The sequence below is a fragment of the Motacilla alba genome, chromosome 12, assembly GCF_015832195.1.
Source record: "Motacilla alba alba isolate MOTALB_02 chromosome 12, Motacilla_alba_V1.0_pri, whole genome shotgun sequence".
NCBI lineage: Eukaryota > Metazoa > Chordata > Aves > Passeriformes > Motacillidae > Motacilla > Motacilla alba.
The window spans coordinates 2,157,603-2,175,210 of record NC_052027.1 but is presented as its reverse complement, the minus strand read 5'-3'; positions in this window follow the sequence as shown (position 1 = coordinate 2,175,210).

The window sequence follows — 17,608 nt, the reverse complement described above, 5'->3', positions numbered from 1 at the left end:
TTATTTGGGAACGCTTCCACACAACAAAACACATTTTCATCCCCCTGGTCCCAGTGATGGGAGTGTGGAGACCCCAAAAAGCCATCGGGGAGAGCCCCGGGGCTGCTGGGGCTGCTCAGGGCACAGCTTTCCCTTTTAACTGCTCCTGTTAATGATTCCCATCGCTCCTTTTTGCTCATTTTTACACCTTCCCAGAGATCCTTGTCCAGTCTGAGCCATGGCCATGGTTTGGGTGATCTCTGCAGAGCACAGGGGGTTCTCCACCTCACACAAAGAGCACTGACGAGATTTCATCAAATGAGATGTTTTACCTTGCTCAGTGGTCAAAACTCTCTCCTCTTGTCATGAATGAACAGATGAATCATTTTGGGCTTTGTCTCCCAGTCTTTAAAAAGAAAAATAAATCCCCCTCTGAACAGCACTCAACTCCCAGCTTTTAAAAGAGTTACTTAGCATAAGAGCAGAACATTTGCCTGAGAGGGTTTCAGTCCAAGAACGACTTTTCATATTTAATTGATCTGTATTGTTCAATTAGGGAGATGTATCATGCCCTCTGTTGTGCATGTATAGCTGGAAGCAGAAATGAATGAAATATGAAGCACAGCACAGGAGTGATTCCAGGCTGAACGTGCTGCTGGTGATGCACAGAGCAGGATTCCCAGCCAGGCCCGGATCCGTGTGAGTAAACAGGGATTGTGTCAATTCATCAGTTACCTCTGCCTTGCAAACGAGCCTGGATTGTAACATCTGTTCTTATTCTGCTCAGAACTCAGCAACCTCTTTGTTCTAAATCCTATTTACAAACATCCCCAGCTCCTGAATTAGCTGTCGGGATTATCCCAGAGTGCTGTGCCTGTCTGGGAACAGCTGGATTGATCTTCTGGGCCCCTCCAGCTTCCCGAACTCAGGTGTGTGCTGAGCATCCCGGCAGTGCCAGGCACACACACGAGTGACACGGGTCCCACAGGGTGGCAGCACTCAGCCCACTGAGCTGAAACCATGGAGCAAACCGGGCACTGGGAATGCTCCCTGGGCTGGGATAAGGCAGGGCCCAGGAACACCCTGCTCCATGGGCTGGGATAAGGCAGGGCCCAGGAATGCCCTGCTCCAGGAACTGGGATAAGGACCCAGGAACACCCTGCTCCATCCCCTGGGATAAGGCAGTGCCCAGGAATGCCCTGCTCCAGAAACTGGGATAAGGCAGGGCCCAGGAATGCCCTGCTCCAGAAACTGGGATAAGGCAGTGCCCAGGAATGCCCTGCTCCAGAAACTGGGATAAGGCAGTGCCCAGGAATGCCCTGCTCCATGGGCTGGGATAAGGCAGTGCCCAGGAATGCCCTGCTCCATGGGCTGGGATGAGGCAGTGCCCAGGAATGCCCTGCTCCATGGGCTGGGATAAGGCAGTGCCCAGGAATGCCCTGCTCCATGCCCTGGGATAAGGCAGAGTAAGGCTTTCTTTAGCTGGGATGGGGATTTAACACCTCTAACCCAAATTGCTACACTGTAATTTTCTCAGCATCCCTAAATCTGAGGCATTGACTCAAAAAGGCACGAAGTTTCTCCTCGGAATGTCCTGTCACTGCCAGGGCTCTGTGCTCAGTGTCCCCCTTGCTTTCCCCCTGCTGTGTTCCCTCTTTCCCTGCAGCAGCTCCTCCCAGGTTTGGCTGACAGCTTCAGGGCTGGCTCAGCATCACCCTCTGCCTGCTCCTGCCCAGCTCCTTTGGTTCCTCACAAAATGATCAGGAGATCCAGAGGGTTGCTGTGCTGCACCCAGCACATTCCAGGTCGCTGGCAGAAAGTGCTGAGGAATGACTTTAACCCTTTCAGGGCTGCATGCCCGGGAGCAGAGCGTGCACAGCCTGTCCAGGGAGGCTGCCCTGGGAGTTCTTGGCCCAAGGGATCACAGCTCTGTGCCACTCTCCTGCTTGGGGACATGCAAAGGCCTCCTAGGGATGTACAGATGTCTTACAAGGAGAGCTGGGTGTTGGTGCAGTTCCTAAATCCTGGTGCTGAGCTTTCATGGGATCAGGCAGGGGCTGTGGGCAGGGAGGATGGAAGGAACTTCCCTGAGCATGCTCTCCTCTCTGCCCGGGGTTCCTCGGCACAGCAGAGCTAGGGAGCAAATCCACAGGAGGTCATGGAGCTGCTCCCAGGGCTGGAGCCCCTCTGGAGCCAGGCTGGGGGAGCTGGGGGTGCTCACCTGGACAGGAGAAGGCTCCAGGGATAGCTCAGGGCCCTTCCAGGGCCTGAAGGGGCTCCAGGAGAGCTGGAGAGGGACTGGGGACAAGGATGGAGGGACAGGACACAGGGAATGGCTCCCAGTGCCAGAGGGCAGGGATGGATGGGATATTGGGAAGAAATTCCTGCCTGTGAGGGTGGGAAGGGGCTGGAATACCCAGAGAAGCAGTGGTTGCCCCTGGAAGTGTCCAGGGCCAAGTTTGGAGCAGGCTGGGACAGTGGAAGGTGTCCCTGCCCAGGGCAGGGGTGGGATAGGATGAGATTTAATGCCCCTTTCAACCCAAACACTTCCATAATGATCTCTGCTGTCACAACAACATTTTCCTGCTGTTTCCCAACCCTTCCAATGGAATATGAAATTATCAGATCCCACATTTATCCCCCATGGGAAAGCAGGTGCGGAGCAGCACCAGGAGTGAGGCTGGGAGAGCACCAGGAATGTGCTGGATGAGCCAGAGAATTCCTCAGGTGAATTCAGTGTTTAATGGGTCTCCCCTAATTGCAGATTTAGGCAAGAAACGCTGGTCAAACACATCTGAGAAGGGAGAGTGCAGAACATGGCTCGACTCAATATTTTCTCTAGTCAAGTGGAAAAAAGGAAGCCTCGTATGAAAAAGCTGGAAAGGTCAAACTAATTTGTACTTGTGTGATAATGGGTAATACCTCTATTGTTTATGAAGCCTGCAGAATCCTTCCTGTGCTAAGCACTGTCATCTATCTGATGGTGATTTGGAGAAATTAAAAATGAAGCAGCAATTGTTCCACCCTCTGCGTGCCTTAATCTGCTTTGGGTGAGGATTCCTTTGAGCAGTTCCGTGCTCTTTATAAATGAGTCGAGGTGAAATTTGCTCACTTCTCTTGACTGCTGTGGCTGAAGGAAGGAGATGGTTTTAAACAAACCAAAAAAAAAAAAGAAAAGAAAAAAAGATTAATACTGAGATTGAGACTGAAACCCAGCCTGTGTCTTGCTGCTTAAGCATTCTGCCCGTGTTCCCCTGGTTCTTTATTTTGCTGCAGTCTTTTCTGTTTATTTACTAGGGTAAGTGGGAATTTTATATGCATGTCCAGCTCCTGCTATTAAAAGTGGGATTGGTGAGCTCCTAATGCCCCACAGTGCTGCCTCACTCATCCAGGTGGATTTGCAGCTCCTTTTAGCAGCCACTGGAAGTTGTGTGAATTTTCCTGGGATTCTGGTTCCTTTCCAGGGATAATTTCCATTGCATCATTTCCCAGGGAAACAATGGGGAGCTGTGTGGGGAGTCCCTCCTGCCTCATGTTCAGCACCAAGTGTGAGCTCCAGAGGAATTCATTTGCCAGGCTTATTGCTGAGACATTTAATATCTGGAATGATTTAGGAGATCAAATTCTGGAGTTCTGGGCTGGCTGTAGCTGCATCTGTCATTGTTGCAGAACCTTGACAGTGAACAAAAGGTGCTGCAGGGAACCATAACTCACCCAGCAAATTAATGGGTTCCCAGCCCTGCTTGCTCAGCTAAATGGAGCCTGGGAGCTGTGTGGGCTCACTGGCCAGAGGTTTTCCACGAAAATCGTGTGGGTTTGGAGTGGGCATTCCCAGAGGGATGGAGAGAGCACAGCCCTGCTGCTTTCCACTCCTGGAAGTGGGGATAAAACCCCTGCAGCTCCCCGTGGGCTCTTCTGGGAACATGATGCAATCCTTTCAAAGGAATTTTTCTGTTTAGTGGGGGTCCACAGTAAAAAAAAATGTTAAAAAAATGGTTGATTGAGAAAGTTTCATCAGATTTGATGGTGTCACACTGTGAGGGACACTCACAGGTCACCAACCACCCCTGGGCATTTTTGCCACTGGGAAGGAAGGTGCACTGTGAGGAGATGCTTTGTTGTCTTCCAGTTAGCAGGAAGTGCTGGGACATCCCTGGAGGGATTTAAAAGCTGTGTGGCTGTGGCACTTGGGGACACGGCACTGGTGGCCTTGGCAGTGCTGGGGAATGGTTGGGTTTTGTGGTTTTAGAGGATTTTTCCAACTGGAATAACCATGGCAGGTTATCTCCCTGGCCATGATTCTGCTCTCACCCTTTTCCCCTGATTCTGCCTCTCCTGCTGGAGGATGATCCCAGCTCCTGAGAAGGTCCCAGTCCTCTCTGAGTTGCCAAATTCCTTGGCCCGGCGGTGGGCAGGGCGTAGCTGAGGAATTTGGGATGAGATGATGCTCTGACCTCACACCTGGGCTGTGTTCTGGGCAGTGCCAGGGTGACCTTGTTTACCAGCAGCTCCTGGAACTTGGATTTTGGGAATTACCAAGCCCTTCATGGTGTAATTAGTACATTTGGCAATTGGCTTATTCACCCTGCAGGGCTTGGAAGTCACAGGGGTGGGGTTGGAACTGTGAGAGTGGCACCAAAAGGGCCCAGAAAATCAGCAGAGCTGGGGATCTGCTCAGCGCCACCCCGGCAGGGTTTGGCCACGTCAGCAGCTCTGTGAGCCCTGAATTTGCACTTCTGGAGGTTAAAATGGCTCTGCAGCACTTGGCAGACGCAGGCCCAGAGGAGTCAGGAAGTTCAGAGGGTTCTGGTGTGGATCTGAAGTTCTGTGGCCAGCCAGTGCTCCCAGTCACTCCCAGTTTATCCCCAGACTGCTCCCACAGCCAGCCTGCCAGCAGCACTCACTCTATCTCAGAGCCATTTCATTATTAGGATTATTACTGTATTCTTGAACCATTACTAAAATATGGAACCACTGCCCCTAGAAAAGTGGATTATCCTTTCCTCGATAACTAATTTTATTTCACTCAGGAAAATTTGATTCAGATTTCTGAAACATTGCCACTAAGCAGCTTTCTAAGCAGAGTTGCAGTGCATGACCAAATTAAATCCGTGTAGGGAGAAGGGAAATGTTGTTGTTGCAAGTGTCCAAAGGGGTTGGAATGAAAATAATCTTATAGATCAAACTTAAATTGAGTTCAGATATTATGGAGGGAGCTCAGCTCTGTACCTGGAAAATCCCATCTGCCAAAAATGAACTTTGGGGTCACATTTTAAAATGGCATTTCTAGTCCTGCACCATCCAGCTGCTCTCCCTGGGATGTCAGATCTGTGTGTGGCACAGAGCTTGCAAAGGAGTCTAAGCTGTGTGAATCTGCTCCACAAAAACAAACAAAACCATTTAAAAACAAGGGGGGGCAATGCTCTTGGAGGATTTATAAAACCCTTCCCAAGCTGCAGCAGCCTGAGGTGGCAGATCCTGTCTCTGAGTGAATTTTGAGTAAGTTTGGCCTGCATTTTGTCCGAACCCAGCATCTCCAGGAGAAAATACCTTGGGAATTCTGCAGTTTGAGGCAGCAGAGCCAAACTGGAGGATGGTTTGACCCTTCTTACTGTGGGCTCTGAATGGACTTTGAATTCCAGGTGTTTAAAGACCCTCGTGGAGCTCTCCTGAGCTGGTCTGTGCTGTTCTGCTGGAGATAAAGAACTGATGATGCCGTGGGTCTTCAGGGCAGGCAGGACTTGGTGAAGCAAAGGAGAGATCTTGACTCCATTTCAGAAGGCTGGTTTATTATATTATGATATATATTACATTAAAAAGACCACACTATAACTATACTACAGAGAACAGAGAGAAAAAATCATCAGAAGGCGAGACAGGAACAGAAAGGAATGAATAACAAAGTTCTGTGACTCCCAGAGAGTCCGAGAGCTGCTGCCCCCTGGACTGGCCACCAAGCAGAAACATCCCACACTGACCAATCGAGGAAGCACCTGCTGCATCCCACAGCAGCAGATCACAAATTGTTCACACTTGAAGCTGAGGCCCTTCAGCTTCTCAGGAGAAGAAAATCCTAGCAAAGGGATTTTCATAAAATATCATAACTACAAACTGAGGTGCTCAGGATGCTCAGAGATACCGAGATATTGAAGTCCTGGAATTTCTAGGAAGTTCTACCCAAATTCTTTGACTTTTAGGGTACTGAGCAATTGGAAGAAATAAGTTTATGGCAGAGGAGGAATTTCAGCACTGACTTCTCTCCTTCTCCCCTGTGGATTGCATCATAACTCTGATGCTTAAAAGATTTAATTATTTTTGCACCTGTGGTTTTGCTTTAGATCAGTCTTTCCCAACTCGTGGGATTCGGGGTCTCACTGAATTCTTCCTTTCAAATAACAAATATCTGGGACTGAAAGTGTTTTTTTTTAAAAGCAATCAAATATGATTTAGCTGACTAAAACATTATGAATAGACCCAAGCACTCACAGAGAAATACTTGACAATATCTATACGAAGGTAATGTCATCCATTAGCATTGTGTGAAATATAAAATATCATCCAATATTTAAATCCAACTGCAGTGAATCCTCCTCTGTAACTTTACTGACAGAACCTAAATTTAGGAACTAATTAAATTCCGTGGAACAGAAGAAAGCATTTCTCCCCTTCTTGTAAGGACAAAGATTTGGAGTGTTAGCTAGACTTCTATTTTTATATCATTGAGTAGACTTTTATATAGATATAACTACATACCTGGGGTTTTACTTGAAATTTCTACATCTGTATTTCAGAATCTCTGCTCAGAAGGCCCCAAAGTCCAGCTCAGACCCCTCTGTGAGGGAGCTGCTGATGGAGGTGGTTGAGCTCAGAGTGGAAGGGATAATTCCCTGCCCAGCCAGCTCTGGATCCACCCCCACCTCCTGCTCAGAGCATCCAAAACAACTCATTTCACCCCAAAAGTCAATCCAGGCCTTTTCTTTCCCAGCCATTTCCCTGTCCCAGCCTCTGGCTGTGGAAGATTCCAGCTTGAAGGCTGTGGTGAAATGAAGTGTGGAGCCAGGATCAGGGCCAAACACTTTAAATAATTGATGGACAGCTTGATTTCTTTAGCCTTGCTCAAGTAAACCGAGTTTCAGATGAACAGGAGCTGACTTAGGTGTTTAGTTGGGGGGAAAAAAGCCCTTTGAATTCCACTGATTTCCCACAGGATTCACTCAGCACTAGGAAAAATAACTTGAGAGGATCTCAGAATAGTTTGTGCTGAAATGGACCTTAAAGATTATCTGATTTTAGAGCCATGGCAGGGACACCTCCCACTGTGCCAGGCTGCTCCAGGCCCCATCCAGCCTGGCCTTGGGCACTGCCAGGGGTCCAGGGACAGCCCCAGCTGCTCTGGGAATTCCATCCCAGCCCCTGCCCACCCTCCCAGGGATGGATTCCATCCCAATATCCCATCTCCTGCTGCCCTCTGACAGTGAGAAACCATTCCCCCTTGTCCTGCCAATCCAAGCCCTTTTTATTCTGTTCAGGCTCTTTGGATTCTTTTGTAGGCAAAAAAAAAGAGGAATCCCTCTTAAATGGAATTCATAATCTGCAAAGGAGAAAGCAGCAAAGTTGTTGTTGCCAGGCCAAGTATCCCAAGGCTCTTTTGACTTTTGTGTAATTTTTGTAAGTTTTTAGAAATAAATGACATTGCTGCACTTCCCATGACACCTGCCAGGGTGTGTGAGACAGTGCAAGAGGCAGAGAATTCCAAGTTCCCCACCCAAATATTGTGTAAATTGAGAAGAAAATGCAAACAGGGCCCAAACAGCAGAAGGAGAAGCAGCTAATGAGCGTCCATGGTTTGATTGCTTAATGGGGCTGTGGTCTTGAGGCTGGGCTGGAGGAAGGATGTCCTTGGGACAGGCAGGATGTGCAGGGAAGTGGAATTAGTGCTGCAGGAGGAGCAGGAAATCAGGAAATGTGTCTGTGCCGGAGGGCTCCTCATATTGCACTCCTGCAAATGGCTCCATCTATTAGCTGGAAATAGACAGGGCAGAGTTAGGCTGGGCTTAGCTGGGAGGAGCCTGAGGAGAGGCAGGGATGTGCTGGGGTTCAGAGGAACTGTCTGCTTTCTGGAAGCTTCCCGTGGAGCAGTTCCTTTTGCTGGTGGAATATCAGTGAAACAGGACACTCCTGAGAACTCATTTATGGGACTGTTTGTTTTCACTGATGACACAAGAGACCAAATTCTTCAAAATTCTCAGAGCTGCAGAAGTGGTCAGAGCAGCAAATATGCTTTGATCCCAAATGCCTTTTATCCCTTCTCTCTATTTTTTATAATCCTTTTGCTCTTTGGGTCATATGACACATCTGAACTCTTCCTTATCCTTTTGTGAATCTGAACTTGTTTAGAAATCACAGAACTGCCTTTGAGGTGGCTCTGATGGCTTTGGGGGTGATGCTGTGCTGGTGGAATGGCTGGGCTGGGTCCAGGGCAGCATTTCCAGCTCCCAAACCCAAATCAGCACAGCTCCTCAGAATCCTGGAAAATCCTGAAAACGCCTCCCCGTGTTCCCCAGGCTGCTAACACAAACACAGAAGCACGGAGAGGGTTTTTTCAAGCCCAACATTCCTGGCTGGAAATGAATTGCTGCTGTTGTCACCTCATCCATTATCCTCCTCATGCAGGAACAGGTGATGCAGCTTCTGCTGAGAAGGTCCCCCCTGTGTTCATCTCCTCAGCCCCTGTCACTCATCCCCTTCACTGCTGAACCTTATCATTCTGCATTCCAGGTGTTGGGTTTGATCCATCCATCATCTGTCAGGAACTTGTCACAGGCCCTGGACACTTCCAGATGCATTTTCTGTGCAGGTCCTGCCAGAGGAGAGGAATATTAAGCAGGGAGGGTTGGGCAAGTCACACACTTGCTCTGTTTCTGCTGTACTTCATCCTCAGGTTAGTCTTTTTCAGCACTTGTCCCCCCAAAGAGAAGCTGGGAATTTGGAATGGATGATTTTGGGTTTGTGAGGAGTTTGTGGGTTCATTCCTATGGATTGACAACTGCTCCTGTCTCACACGTTTAAAAAAACACTTCAGGGAGGGCTCTGCCCCCATTATCCAAATAAAAGGAGGGTAAAACTTTGCCCGCTTTACTTCTTCAGTTGAACTTACCAAGCTCAGAGAGAGGTTTCCATGGTGCACAGTTTCCTTTTTCCAAGGAAAACTGCTTCCCCTTGTGTAATTGCTGCTCTTGTGTTTAATGGTCACTGCTGTGCAGGTGTAACAGTCACTCGCTCCCCACACCTTGCAGCTTGTGGATGAATTTGCATCTTTTAAATCAACATTAGCAGGGGAAAATCCAGTATTTGCCCAGGGCTGTTTATGATTTTTTCATTTTTTAATACTGAAATGCAGGTTGTGCTGCAGGATCTGGTCTATTCTAGCAGTCAGCTGTGTTATTTGATAACTTGGGTATTGATTCCTTACATCACCTGCTCCTTATTCACTGATTATATTTCATTTCTGTTCCTTCTTCTTTTGTAGAAGTACAAAATGAAAACCTGGTAGCAGTTTCTGGCTTTAGCCATTTTCCTTTTCCCTGGTGGAGCCTCATGGAGTACATTCCTTGTCTGTTTACCAAGCACTTTTTCTCTGCTTTTCTTCCTGAACAGCAAGATTCTGACTTGGAACACTGAGCTTTTAGTAGGGATTATTTAACAATTTAATAATATATAGGGTGATACTTGTAGCTAAGCTTGGTCCAGAGGATGCTCCATCCCTGGGAGTGCCCAAGGCCAGGCTTGGAGCACCCTGGGACAGTGGGAGGTGTTCCCTGAGAGAGCTTTAAGGTCCTTCCAACCCAAACCATCCCATAATTCCATGATCCCTAACCGGCCAGGATGCAGCTGAATTTCCAGCAGCACTTTCTGCATCTTTCCCTTTCCCTGGGCCCCAGGAGTGATGGCCAGGACCCCTCCCTGGCCCTGGCACTGGGCATGGACCTGCCAGGATCCATCTCCTCCCAGTCTGGCATCCTGTCCTTTCCATTCCTCAGGAGGGAGAAGGTCAGGGCGCCATCCCAAGAGCTCTTCCTCCTCCAGGATTCCTCCAGGTCATTTTTGGTCAGTGGTGGGAGCTGGAGCCCAGGGATCTGCTCCCCCCTGCCCCTCCCTGCTCTCCACTCCTGCTGGAATTCCAGTTATTGCTTCTTGCATTGTTTCATTTCAGCCCCGTGCTGAAATCCTCCTCTCCCCTTCCATCTGAAGTAATTAATTAGTGCAATTTCCATTTTTAAATTTAACTCGAGCTAGGAGGAGAAAAAAAAAAAAAAATTGCCAGCCCTGCCAAAGTGCTGACATGTGTTTTATCAGAGATTTGTTAGGGAAGTCTTTAAAAATAATTCCCAGACAAAAGTCAAGTGCAGCGAACGAAACGCTCAAAAAAAATCTGAAGTGGCCCTGAATATTTAGTTTGTGTCAATGAATAATGGAGAATGTGTTCTGGAGGGAAACAGGATGCAAGATTATTATTGTTGTTGTTGTTGTTGTTTTTATTATTAATATATATTAATAAATAATTAATAATAATAGTATTTTTCTTAAACCTCTTGGGTTTGGCCTTGCTGCAGGAGATGCTTACCATCTCTCGAAGCAGTGAGGTCTGAAGGTGAGATTTTGTGGAATGCCATTAAACACCTCAGCTCCTGGTGACCTCACACCTTTGCTGAGCTGGCACCTCGGGGGATGTCACCTCTCCCGAGGGCACAGGTCACTGCCCATGGCTTTATCCAGCTACATCGCCACTTGCTGTGGCTAAATAAGGAAAAAGTGTGAAAAATCGGGAAGGAAGCGACATTCCCAAGCTCTGTGTTTAATCTCCAGGTGGTTCCACCCCGAGTCCTTCCACGCTGCCCTCGTTAGAGCTGTCCCTTTAAATGACTGTCACCGTGCCCTGACAACACCGACACCATTACCTCGTTAAATATTGCCTGCTTAAAACACATCTCGGGGTGAGGTGACAAATGGCTTTCCTGAGTTTAATGTGGAAGAGGAGCTAAATGAGTTAGGAAATGTTAATGTGGCCATGTTCTTCCCAGATAACCAGTTGCCCTTGGGACAGTATCAATAAGTGGCATTTATATGATATTATGAATGTGTTAATTATGCCCAGACAAAGTAACGAGTAAGCAAAGGTCAAGGACAAACACAGCTCCCCCAGAAACATGCATCAAAGAGCTTCTAATATTTAAGTAATTTCCATTATTGAATATTCAGTGTCATTTAAATTATGTGCATCTTTTTCACTGCTTATTTTTCAGGCCGCAAACTGAGCAACTTCAAGGGCTGTGCAAATGTTTGGTGCCAAAACTCAGCGTAAACTCCAGCAGTAGCTGGGCTGGTTTTCTCCATACCCTGGTGAACTGCCAGGTGGAATTTGGGATTGATTTTCTCTTGGAGACGTAGCCCCGTGATGCTTTTTGTTTGAAATTCGAAATGAAGGGAATGAAAAGGTGGCCGTGCTGGCTGTTAAACTGCTGAACCTTGAAACCCGATGCAAATCAAAACAAAATGCTCTGGAGACTGAAAATACCCAACTTTGCCCCAGTCCACTGCTCTGCTCCTTATCACTGTGCCTTGAAAAAGAATGGGCTGCAGAGTTCAGCCTTTGCTTTTTTTCTCCCAGCCATGGGGATAAAGCACTTTTTGGCAGGGAATCTTCTGAAATCCAGCGGGTTTTGTGACGTGAGGCAAGGCAGAACTCAGCTGATCAATACAGCCATTAATTACAATTAAAGGCTCAGCCATGATTTTTACTTTTGCATATTGGCATCTGGCAAAACAGCTAAAAAGTCAATAAGGGTCTAAAAGTTACTCTCAGGTTGGGAACAGCAGTGATGCCTCCTCCATCTCCCACAGGTGTCTGGAGAAATCTCCCTCCCAAACAAGATGCTGCTCATGGATGAAATATTCATGTTATGACATCAAACCATGCTGCACATTATTTCGGTGCAGTAGGCCAAAATTAGATTCACATTTTATTTTGCTTATAAATGCCTGTCAGAGTTGCTAAATCAGTTTGTCTTTGCTGTCTTGAAATGGTGTCAGCTTGAATTTCCTTCACGCTGCATATTGTTTTGGGCAAAGGCACATTCCTTCTCCATCCGAGATGGAGAGCCTTGTGCTCTTGAAACAAAGCTGGAAAAGCCCAATAATTAAGATTATTTTTAAAAACCCTCTCTGGGGTGGCAGCTTGGCCTTTTTTAAGGTGATAGAGAAGCTACCAAATGCTGATGCATTGTGCTGTTTGATTTTCCCCATGTGCAAGTAGCACTTTCTGGGTTATTTAATGGTTGTAGGGTATTTAACAGGGCATCCTGGATTCTTGTGCTGGTGGAAGTAGAGGAAAGCTTTGAGCAGCAGATTCTGAGTTCCTCAGTGCAGCTGAAGAAGAATCAGATGATTCAGTGGTTGTAACTGCCCTGGTCCAGGGGGATCTGCATCCTTCAGGCTGGACCAGTGAGGCTGAGGAGGAATTAGGGCAGGAAGGAGGAATGAGGGGTTTGTCTGAGCTGTCTTAAGGCACAAACCCCCATGAGCAGCCCTCAGCTGGGACCTCATCCTTTAACTCAGCCGGCAGGGGAATTCATTCACTCTTAGCTTTTTTGGGGGCTGTGATATCTCATTCATGCATAAATAATCTCCTTTTAGTTATCCTGATGCTAAAAAAAATTTAAAAAGCTGCAGTCCCCAGTCTGTCAGATATTTACATTAGAAATATCCCATCAGAGGAGCTGAAAACATCCATTATTTCCCCCCCTCTCCCCTGGTTCCTGTCTCCAGCCTGTGCCTGCAGGCATCGCTCCCAGCTGTGTCCCAGCTGCTCCAGCCCCAGGGTGTGCCATGGAGACAGCACAGATCCCCTCTCCAGACACTTGGGTGGATATTTACACATTTTCTATTATTTAAAACCAGCTTTTGAAACTTTACCCTTCCTCCTTTTCTGCTCTACCCTGAGTGTGCTGCTGGAGGCTTTCATGCAAAAGCGCCGCTGCCTTGTGATTTTTTTTTATTTCCCTGGATTTCCCTTGGTCTTTTAGCATAATTCTTTTGAGTTAATACCAGCAGATTTGGCGAAGCAGGGGTAAATAGTTTGTGTGAAGGAAAGGTGTATTGTTTGTGTAAAGCAGGAGTACATGCCTTGCTAGTGTTGACGTTTTCATACTTCGAGTAACATTACTACAATTTATAATAAACAGTATCATGAATTTCATGGAGTGTGATCCAAACAAATGTAGCAGCTGGGGTACAAATCCTTGGGGTGACCCTCAGCAGAGGCTGGGGATCAAGTCCTTGGGGTGACCCTCAGCAGAGGCTGGGGATGCCCTGCAGGTCCAGCAGAGGCTGGATCAGCCCAGCCCAGTGGGAGCTGCTGAGGAGCTGCAGGTCCTGCACCCCCTGCCCAGCTCAGCTCTCATCCTCTGCCTCCTCCTTTGGAGATGCCTGCAGTGCCCCCGTGCCTCCTTGACCTGCTCCCAGCTGTTTTCCAGGACCTGCTTTTAAGCTGAAATCCCTCTGCAAAGCTCCCCCGGCCCTGGCCAAACCCCTGCAGCTCCTCCTGAAAAGCGAGGCCCTCGTGATGAGCTCCTGCATTTTCCATTAGGAGAAACCTTCCAAAAATACTTTTTTTTTCCCCTTTTTTCCCAAACGATTTCTTGATAGCTGGCAATCTCCTGAATCATTTCTTACACAGAAATTGTTCTTGGAGGTGTTTTGCTCTGGCAGCAGCAGCCCTGGAGCAGGTTTGTCACCATTTCCAGCCTGAGGGCTGGTGCTGGGTTTCTTGCTCAGGTCACCTCATTTTTTGTGTGCCTCTGTATTTTCCTGCCTGCCTTTGTGGGTTTGTTTTTTTTTTTTTTTTTGGTCTATTCCTTTGGGGTCTGTGAGTCTTTGAGCTTGAACAATGTGACTGATCTGAGCTGTGTTTTAATCCAGTGATAAATAGTTAATTTTGGAGGTTTAAGTTGACAGCAAAGCCACCTTGGAGTGTCAGGCTGTGAGACTTTGGTTTCCTTCTCTGATCTGATAAGGAGCAGATATTTCCTGTAAATCCTCCCCAGTGTTCCAGTCCTACCATTAGAGCATTAAGTCAGACACATGACACCCAATTTCACAGTCATTCCTGAGGAAAAAAGCACATTATATTTTTTTAATGGGCTTCCCAGGTCTTACTTTGTTTCTTCCTGATGAATATGAATTCCAGCGAGTTTGTCTGAATTCTGACCTTCAGCTACCCAAAGGTCTGGGGCTTCTGAAGCAAGAATAGTCTTTAAAATTATGTGTTCCTCACATGAATGCTGTCTTCTGTTCCCATGAAATCCCCGTGGAGTGCAGGGATAAAACTGCTTTAAGTGCTCCCAAATCCATCCATGTGTTCATTATGAACCACCCACACCTGGTAGAAATATTATTTGTGTCAACATGACCTGTGCCAACCTCTTCCTCTCCAAATGCCTTTGTTTGGGTTGTGTGCTGCCTGTAGGATCATCGCTTCTCTTCATCTCCTTTTCTTCTGATTGCCAAGTAACGCCAGGCAGATCCCAGGAACTTCTCCTAATGTGCTGCTCCAGGCCTTCCCAAGCAAGCTGGCTGAATAAATATCCATTGAATAACTGGAGAATGCATTCAGATTCTTTTTATTTTGATTTATGTTCTATCTTCCTACCTGTGCATCTCCCAGAGTAATTGCCAGTTTTCACCTCCTACAGAGAAGTATAATAGAGCTGAAGAATGAGGAAAATGTGCTCTGTTTCTCTCTCTCTCTCCCTTTTGTAAGGGAGCCTTTATATTCTCACGCTCATAATTTGCAAACTGAAAATCAGTGCCTCGTTCCCAGCTGGCCTCGCTGGAAGGAAGGAGCTGTTTGGATGCTCCCTGTGTCCCCTGTCCTTGTGCCACTGCTTCCTGTGTCCCCTGTCCTTGTGCCACTGCCAGCACAGGGACACGTGGACACGCAGCTCACTCCCCTGTGTGACATCTGGGTGTCCCAAATGAGCAGGGAGCTGGGAGCCAGTGTGCTCCCCATCCCAGAGCTCCTGTCCCCTGTCCCAGAGCTGGTGTCCCTTGTCCCAGAGCTGCTATTCCCCATCCCAGTGCTCCTGTCCCCTATCCCAGAGCTATCCCAGAGCTGGTGTCCCTTGTCCCAGAGCTGTCCCAGAGCTGGTGTCCCCTGTCCCAGAGCTGTCCCAGAGCTGGTCCCTTGTCTCAGAGCTCCTGTCCCTTGTCCCAGAGCTGTCCCAGAACTGGTGTCCCTTGTCCCAGAGCTCCTGTCCCCTGTCCCAGAGCTGTCCCAGAACTGGTGTCCCTTGTCCCAGAGCTGCTATTCCCCATCCCAGTGCTCCTGTACCCTATCCCAGGGCTGGTGTTCCAGAGCTGTCCCAGAGGTGGTGTCCCCTATCCCAGAGCTCCTGTCCCCTGTCCCAGAGCTGGTGTCCCTCATCCCAGTGCTCCTGTCCCCCGTCCCAGAGTTGATGTCCCCTGTCCCAGAGCTGGTGTCCCTCATCCCGGAGCTGGTGTCCCTCGTCCCAGAGCTGGTGTCCCCTGTCCCAGAGCTGGTGTCCCCTATCCCAGAACTCCTGTCCCTCGTCCCAGAGCTGGTGTCCCCAGAGCTCCTGTCCCCTGTCCCAGAGGGGTGGTGCCCTGCTGTGCCAGCAGCCCTGGTCACTGCCAGCACTCAGCTCTCCTGATCACTGGGCCGTGTCCCCGGGATGGGTGGCAGGGTCCCCTCTGTCACCTGGCAGGGGTGCAGGGTGGTGGCTGCTGTGTGGAACACCTCAGTGTGTTAGGGAAGGGCTGTGTGAGATCTGAGAGGCTCCTGAAGCGCTGCTGTGCAGGGACCTTTGCTTAATCCCAACAATAATAATGTCACGGGGGTGCAGCGGGAGCTTTCCATCAATTAGTGCAGTCATGCTTCTAACGAGCCATGGCTAATCACACGTGCTTAACCCCCAGGTGACACAGCCCAGCTAGCTGCGTGACCTGCAGGTCCCAGACACCACCGTGTTGTATTTTGTAAGCAAAAAATGTAATATTAATAGAGATTTCCAGTTGAGTGGCTCTGTCTTCTGCACTCGGGTTCCTCCCTGGATTTAACAAACTGCACAAGGACAGCACAGTGGGTCTGCAATGTCTGGGCTGGAGGGGACCTTAAAGCCCCTCTAGTGCCACCCCTGCCATGGGCAGGGAAACCTTCCACTGCCCCAGGGTGCTCCAAGCCCTGGCCCTCATCTTCCAGGTGATCCCTCTGATGCCTCAGGTTTGGCTTTTATATTTTTCAGATTCTGTGCTGCTTTAGTGTGCGGGTCTGAGCTTCATACCAGGGGATGCTGAGCTCTGTGCACAGAGCAGGGAGACAAAACAATTCCTGCTCCAGCTGGGCACCAAGGACAAATGATCCAAAGCTCAGCCCAGGAGCACAAACAGCGTGGGCTGCAGAGAGAAAAACAAGCAGGGTGGGAGTGCCTGGGCTAAAGCTGGAACGGGACAATGAACTGCAAGGTGCAAATGGAGCAGAGCTGAGCCAAGGGAGAGACCCCGGGAGCGCTCGTGCATTTTGGGACCATTTGGGTTCCTCTTGGGGGCAGCCCTGGCTGGGCTCTTGTGCTGCCCAAGGTGGATCCATGGAGGAGATGCTTTGGATAAATCCCTGCTTTACTCTGTGACTCTGCCCAGCCTCTGCTCCAGGGCAACCTTCATCTCAAGGAAATGAACCCTTTTCTTGTGATCCTTCCCTTCCCACATGGAGCAGAACTGAAGCTCCAGGTGAGCTGATGTGCTGCTCACTGGGGGGGTTCCTCAACTCCCTCCTTCCCTGTGGTCATCACCACGGGCTGGAGACTCTCACTGCCGTGTCTGTGACTCCTCTCTCTCTGCTGGGTCAGGTCGGGGTTAGTTTAGACTTTGAATTTAATCTCAGTTCAGTTCTCTGCAGCATCAAGACCCAGCCTGTGCACCTCTGATGACCCTTCCAGCTCAGGATGTTCTGTGAAGATGCCCCAGGCTTTGGCTGGGAGGAGTGCAGTGGTAAAGCACAGGGAATACACAGGGAAAAACACATGAATGGTACATAAATGGCACATAAATGACATAAATACACAGGGAGAACATTCACATGCCAGTAAAGGTTTTTAAAGCTATTGGATCGTTTAGTTTGGATTTATAAATTACTGACAAAAAATAAAAAAGAGTAATATGGTTATAAGTTTGAAATAACAACTTTTCTCCTGCCAAAATGGCATGTTACGTGAGCCCATGATAATCCTGCATCATTGTGGCTCCCAGCAGGAAAAAAATACTCATAAAATTACCATTCTGCTTGAAATTCACTCTCTGAACACCCTGAAAATCCTCAAGATTTCATGTAGGGATGCATTCAGTGCTGCTTCAGAGAGAGATTCCTCAAGGTTGTCCAGTCTTTGAGCACTTTCCATTGGATCTATTCCTGTGTCATTATGGGGTGTTAATTGTCAGGAACAATTAAGATTTCAGTTTCTAATAACCCTTCTGGCACCATTTATACCTTTATTGAGGAAATAATGAAAAATTAGCCATTTAGGCTACCAAATTGGCCTCTTTTTGCACGGTGCAG